The sequence below is a fragment of the Metopolophium dirhodum genome, chromosome 1 (assembly GCF_019925205.1).
Source record: "Metopolophium dirhodum isolate CAU chromosome 1, ASM1992520v1, whole genome shotgun sequence".
Lineage (NCBI taxonomy): Eukaryota > Metazoa > Arthropoda > Insecta > Hemiptera > Aphididae > Metopolophium > Metopolophium dirhodum.
Genome location: NC_083560.1, coordinates 156,421,446 through 156,428,555, shown reverse-complemented (window position 1 = coordinate 156,428,555; position 7,110 = coordinate 156,421,446). Strand labels below are relative to the sequence as shown.

Here is a 7,110-nt window from a genome sequence, read left to right as displayed (position 1 = left end):
AACTAGGCGGGTAACCCCGGGTCGGCGTGGTGCGCGGCGCGGGCGGTTTCGGCCGTCCGTGTTCGCGTACCCGTCGGCTCGGCCCGGTATCCCCGAACGCGTTCGCCCGTCGTCCACGGCGGTCGTCGAGCGCGGGCCGCGCCATCCGCGTCCCGGCGTGCGGCGGGCGTGTGTCGGCCGGGGGGCAACCTCCGGTCGGCGCGCGTCCGTCGTGCGTCGGGCTCCGTGGTGAAGCGCGCCGTGTTCGCGGCCGTCGCCGGCGGATCACGATACGTTACTAGGGCTACCGCCGGCTCCCAGGAGCTTAAACTCTTCTTAGAGGGACAGGCGGCGGACGAAAATAGCCGCACGAGACTGAGCGATAACAGGTCTGTGATGCCCTTAGATGTTCTGGGCCGCACGCGCGCTACACTGAAGGAATCAGCGTGTGTTAACATTCCTGGGCCGACAGGCTTCCGGGTAACCCGCTGAACCTCCTTCGTGCTTAGGGATCGTGGCTTGCAATTTTTCCACGTGAACGAGGAATTCCCAGTAAGCGCGAGTCATCAGCTCGCGTTGATTACGTCCCTGCCCTTTGTACACACCGCCCGTCGCTACTACCGATTGAACGGTCGCATTGAGGTCTTCGGAGTGGACGCGCGTTATTCGGCCCCCTCGGGGGCTGGGTCGTCGCGCGATCGCGAAGATGACCGAAATCGGCCGTTTAGAGGAAGTAAAAGTCGTAACAAGGTTTCCGTAGGTGAACCTGCGGAAGGATCATTAGAGACGGGCCCGCGGTACCGGCAGCACTTGCCGGTCTCGCGCGCGCCTAATCCGACCCCGTGGCCGCGTGCGCTCGCGACTAGCTCGCCGACCGCCCGCGCGCCGCGACCCCCGACCGAGCGTCGACCGAAAGATGGTTAACGTCGAAAGACCATACGGGCCCCGCCGTGCGTCCGCGCACGGCGCGTGGCCGGTAGAAGTTTCGTCGACAAAAAAAAACACCCGACCCCGAACAGCGGATCACTTGGCTCGTGGATCGATGAAGACCGCAGCTATCTGCGCGTCGTCGTGTAATCCGCAGGTTATACGAACATCGACCAGTCGAACGCACATTGCGGCCTCGGTGACCCGCGGGTCCCGGGCCACGCCTGTCTGAGGGTCGTATACCGGATACTCGGCCAGACCGATGCGCCGCCGGCAGGCGTCCGACGGCGGCGGCAGTCCTCCCGGGGACTGTCCGCCCGCCCGTCGGCCGCTCCGGTGGTGCGAGATTGGCGGTTCGACCGTGGAAAACCGCGCTCGCGCGGCCGCCTCCGGTCGTCCGCCCAAGTTGTGACGGCAAACAGTCACGGGTTCTCGCGTCGTCAAACGGCACGTCCCCCGTCCGCCCGCCGCGCGAGAGCGCGGCCGGGTCGGCTGAGAGTCCACGGACCTCTCCGGCTTCCGAGACGCGGACGCGGACGGTCACCGTACGGGCGGAGCGCGGACCGCAGGCTGCCGTGTAATTTAAAAAAAAAAAAAAACCGATACGTTCCGACCTCAGATCAGGCGGGACTACCCGCCGGATTTAAGCATATTAATAAGCGGAGGAAAAGAAAACAACCGTGATTCCCTTAGTAGCGGCGAGCGAACAGGGGAAAAGCCCATCGCCGAATCCCGCCGCGCACTTTTGTGTCGCGGCACCTATGGGAGTTGTGGCGTACGGGCCCGGCCTCGTTGCCGGGGCGCACGTGACGGTCCAAGTCTCCCTTGAACGGGGCCATGGCCCGCAGATGGTGCCAGGCCAGTAGAGGCCGTCACAGCGTTCCGGGATCGGACCGCGCCTTCGAGTCGGGTTGCTTGAGAGTGCAGCCCGAAGTTGGTGGTAAACTCCATCTAAGGCTAAATACGGCCACGAGACCGATAGTTTACAAGTACCGTGAGGGAAAGTTGAAAAGAACTTTGAAGAGAGAGTTCATAAGAACGTGAAACTGTTCGGGTGTAAACGGACAGAGCCCGCGAGTCCCCGCCGGGCGAATTCACGGTCGGTCTAACCGCCGGCCGGATCTTTCGCTCGGTTAGCGGACGTCGCGACCCGTTGGGCGCCGGCCGAAGGGCTTGGGTGGCGTTCGTCGCGGCGGTTGCGTTTCGGCGTGACCGTTCGCGCCGAACCCCGGTGCTCCTGGTCGGCTCGCCCGACGGCAAGAACCGTCGACGCGGCCCCGTCGCAGGCGGGGGTCCCGTCGGTCGGCGACGATTTCGGGCTACTTTCCGACCCGTCTTGAAACACGGACCAAGGAGTCTAACGTGTGCGCGAGTCAACGGTGATCTTACGAAAAACCACGTTTGGCGCAATGAAAGTGAACCGTTTACGGTGCGGACGATGGCCTAGCGACCGAACCCACCGGCGTTCAAAGTCGCGCTGGTCCGCAGTCCGGGGGCGTCTTCGCCAGGTCGGCTTCGGCCGTCCGAGGGCGCACCCTTAGCGCACACGTTGGTACCCGAAAGATGGTGAACTATGCCTGGCCAGGATGAAGTCAGGGGAAACCCTGATGGAGGTCCGCAGCGATTCTGACGTGCAAATCGATCGTCTGAGCTGGGTATAGGGGCGAAAGACTAATCGAACCATCTAGTAGCTGGTTCCATCCGAAGTTTCCCTCAGGATAGCTGGCGCCGATGTGTCCCGCCCGTTCGCGGGCGTACGGACGCCGGTGGGACTCCGCGCTGTACGGCGCGGTAACAACACGCTCGTAACACGGAGGATGTCTCATACGGTAAAGCGAATGATTAGAGGACATTGGGGCCGAAACGACCTCAACCTATTCTCAAACTATAAATGGGTGAGATCGCCGGCTTTACCTGGTACACCGCGTGAACCGCGTGCGAAGCCGGCGACGGAACCCTAGGCGCTTAGTGGGCCATTTTTGGTAAGCAGAACTGGCGCTGCGGGATGAACCGAACGCCGAGTTAAGGCGCCGAAATCGACGCGTATTCAGAGACCATGAAAGGCGTTGGTTGCTGATGACAGCAGGACGGTGGCCATGGAAGTCGGAATCCGCTAAGGAGTGTGTAACAACTCACCTGCCGAAGCAACTAGCTCTGAAAATGAGATGGCGCTGGAGCGTCGTGCCTATACTCGGCCGTCGACGGCATAGTGGGGCCGGTCGTCGCTCGCGGCGGTCGGTCCCGGCAAGCCTCGACGAGTAGGATGGCGCGGGCGGTGTGCGTCGAAGGGCAGGTCGCGAGACCGCCTGGAGCCGCCGTCGGTGCAGATCTTGGTGGTAGTAGCAAATACTCGAGAGGGGCCCTCGGGGGCTGCCGTGGAGAAGGGTTTCTTGTGAACAGCCGTTGTCCAAGAGTCAGTCGATCCTAAGCCCGGGGAGAGATCCTCGTACCACGGGCGAAGGCGTTTTCGAATCGCCCTTGGGGCGAGAGGGAATCCGGTTCGTATTCCGGAACCCGACGCGGAACCGCTCCCTAGTGTTCGGGGCTCTTTTGTCTCGTCTGGGTAACCAGAATGAACTCGAAGAAGCCGCCGGGGGATCTGGGTAGAGTTCTCTTTTCTCTGTGAGCGTTGTACGTCCCTGGAATCCTCTAGCCGGGCGATAGGGACGCGAGCGCGAAGAGCACCGCTCGTTGCGGCGGTGTCCGTGATCCCCACGCGGACCTTGAAAATTCGAGAGAGGGCCACGCGGAGTCTTCGCGTCGGTTCGTACCGATATCCGCAGCAGGTCTCCGAGGGTGAGCAGCCTCTAGCCGCATAGAATAATGTAGGTAAGGGAAAAGTCGGCAAAACCGATCCGTAACTTCGGGATAAGGATTGGCTCTGAGGAGCGTGGCTGTCGGGTTCGGGTCGTCGTAGAAGCGTAGGCGGTTTTGGCGACACCCCGGCCGTCGCCCGCGCGCCCGGTCTTCGGACCGGAGCCTCGAGGCGGCCGCGGGCCCGTCGCCGTCCGCCGACCGTGGAACCACCGAGCTTCGGTCGCTGGCCGCGTCGCGGCCGGCCGATCGCCTTGGTGTCGGTTCGCCGTCACCGGGCGGTCCGGCCGCCGCGGCGTCGGTCGCGTAGCCGGATCGACAGCCATGTAACGGTCAACTCAGAACTGGCACGGACCAGGGGAATCCGACTGTCTAATTAAAACAAAGCATCGCGATGGCCCGGGACGGGTGTTGACGCGATGTGATATCTGCCCAGTGCTCTGAATGTCAACGTGAAGAAATTCAAGCAAGCGCGGTAAACGGCAGGAGTAACTATGACTCTTTTAAGGTAGCCAAATGCCTCGTCATCTAATTAGTGACGCGCATGAATGGATTAACGAGATTCTCACTGTCCCTAATCTACTATCTAGCGGAAACCACAGCCAAGGGAACGGGCTTGGAAAAATCAGCGGGGAAAGAAGACCCTGTTGAGCTTGACTCTAATCTGGCATTGTTCGGAGACATGCCGAGGTGTAGCATAAGTGGTAGACCACGGACCAAGGCGTGCGGTTTCGGCCGTTCGTCTCCGGGCCGACCTTGAAATACCACTACTCGCATCGTTTCCCCACTTACTCGGTAGAGCGGAACGCGGCGGTTCCGGCCGCGGGTGCGTCCGGCCTTCGGTCGTCGTCCCGTCGCGTCGTCGGTTTGCCGTCGGTTCGTCCGGCGCGCTACTGGCGCGCGGCGCGGTCGCCGTTCCGTCGGCCTGTGCCCGTTCGTGCCGGGCCGCGGTTGATATTCCGGTAGCGTTAAGCACCAGCCGAGGGATCCGGGCGTCAAACCGCGGACCGCGTCCGTCCGCGTACGGCCGACGTCAAAAAGTCGCCGTCCGCGTTCGCGGCGTTTCCGCGGGCCCGGTCCCTGGTGCGATCCGTATTCCGAGGACACCGCCAGGTGGGGAGTTTGACTGGGGCGGTACATCTGTCAAAAAATAACGCAGGTGTCCTAAGGCCAGCTCAGCGAGGACGGAAACCTCGCGTAGAGCAAAAGGGCAAATGCTGGCTTGATCCCGGACGCTCAGTACGCGTAGGGACTGCGAAAGCATCGGCCTCTCGATCCTCTCGTCCGCTGAAGAGTTTCAGCGAGAGGTGTCAGAAAAGTTACCACAGGGATTAACTGGCTTGTGGCGGCCAAGCGTTCATAGCGACGTCGCTTTTTTGATCCTTCGATGTCGGCTCTTCCTATCATTGCGAAGCAAAATTCGCCAAGCGTCGGATTGTTCACCCGCTTAAGGGAACGTGAGCTGGGTTTAGACCGTCGTGAGACAGGTTAGTTTTTACCCTACTGATGCAAGGTCGCACGCGATCGAAACCGCCTTTACGGCGGCAGTCGTTACGATAGTAATCCTGCCCAGTACGAGAGGAACGGCAGGTTCGGACATTTGGTTCGGCACTCGCCCGAGCGGGCGTTGGTGCGAGGCTACCATCCGTTGGATTACGCCTGAACGCCTCTAAGGCCGTATCCACTCTGGAGAAAACAGCCGGGCTGGCTTTCGGGCCAGTCTCGGGAAAACGATCGTCCGTACAGCGGAGGAGAACCCAGTATACATCGGGAAGGCGTCAAAGCACGGACCTTCGGGTCCACGACGAGCCGGAATCGCCGCCGCCGCGGGCTCTCGGGCCGCTGGCGGCGCATCAACGGTGAACGCGGTGATCCCGCGGCAAACGGTGTGGGTTTTCGGAATCGTCTGCAGACGACTTAAGTACCGGGCTGGGTGTTGTACTCGGCAGAGCAGTTACCCACGCTGCGATCTGTTAAGACTGCCCTTTGCCTCGGGGGTTCGTCTTGTCGGTTGGACAGGACCCCCAATGACCGATGCGTGAACGGATCGGCCAACCGGTCTCGTTCCTCGCGTCGGGCGCGCATGGTCGATGCGCGGCGTTTCGGCGCCGCGTATCGCGAAAGGCGTCCGTCGCGCGGACCGCCGGTCGGTCGACCGCGCTGGTGATTGTTTTCGGAAGTTCGTCGTACGACGAACACCGGAGGCCGTCACCGGCGCGGTCGACCGACCGGCGGTCCGCGCGACGGACGCCTTTTTTTTTTCAATTCCGTGTGGCCGTACCACTACGCAGCGACATAGGATTTATTTGAGATAATTATTTTTCACGCGCGGTCGCCTGGACCGACGGACCGACGACTGCCCCTCGGCCGCGGTTCGTCGCCCGGCAGACGCAATTTTTTTTTCAATTCCGTGTGGCCGTACCACTACGCAGCGACATAGGATTTATTTGAGATAATTATTTTTTCACGCGCGGTCGCCTGGACCGACGGACCGACGACTGCCCCTCGGCCGCGGTTCGTCGCCCCGGCAGACGCAATTTTTTTTTTCAATTCCGTGTGGCCGTACCACTACGCAGCGACATAGGATTTATTTGAGATAATTATTTTTCACGCGCGGTCGCCTGGACCGACGGACCGACGACTGCCCCTCGGCCGCGGTTCGTCGCCCGGCAGACGCAATTTTTTTTTCAATTCCGTGTGGCCGTACCACTACGCAGCGACATAGGATTTATTTGAGATAATTGTTTTTCACGCGCGGTCGCCTGGACCGACGGACCGACTTTTTTTTTTTTTTAAATTTATCTGCCTTCCTACTACGCGCTAGCACGTGTGATTTGGCCGAAGATTGTTCGGTTGATGGAAAAAGTTATTACAGCAAGTGGATATGGTTTACCGGTATTATTCGGTGCGGGCATTCGGCGAGCACGTCCCGCGGACTCGGGTGAGTGCCGTACGCGGAAATATTTTTCCTCGACGGGCGAGGCGCGGAGTCGCCCTTGGTGCGCGGCGGCGTCCCCGTGACCGGATCCGTGGACACTGTGCCCTTCATCGATTGCCGATTTTTTGTCTGGTCGGCGTTCGACGGGTGCGAGGTGGACTAACGTAAAGAATTATTACGTCCCGCGGACTCGGGAGTGCCGTACGCGGAAATATTTTTCATCGACGGGCGAGGCGCGGAGTCGCCTTGGTGCGCGGCGGGCGTCCCCGTGACCGGATCCGTGGACACTGTGCCCTTCATCGATTGCCGATTTTTGTCTGGTCGGCGTTCGACGGGTGCGAGGTGGACTAACGTAAAGAATTATTACGTCCCGCGGACTCGGTGTGCCGAACGCGGAAAAAATTTTTCTTCGACGGGCGAGGCGCGGAGTCGCCCTTGGTGCGCGGCGGCGT

The 7,110-nt window shown here is 61.0% G+C and overlaps 2 non-coding genes across 2 annotated transcripts; both read left to right on the top strand.

Moving 5' to 3' along the window:
- Nucleotides 1–986: 986 nt before the first annotated feature.
- On the top strand, nucleotides 987–1,144 carry LOC132937775 (5.8S ribosomal RNA). The gene has a single exon (XR_009663839.1). It is a non-coding gene; the product is annotated as a 5.8S ribosomal RNA (ribosomal RNA).
- A 372-nt stretch (nucleotides 1,145–1,516) lies between these two features.
- LOC132937735 (large subunit ribosomal RNA) lies at nucleotides 1,517–5,723 on the top strand. Its single transcript, XR_009663823.1, has one exon. It is a non-coding gene; the product is annotated as a large subunit ribosomal RNA (ribosomal RNA).
- Nucleotides 5,724–7,110: the final 1,387 nt, after the last annotated feature.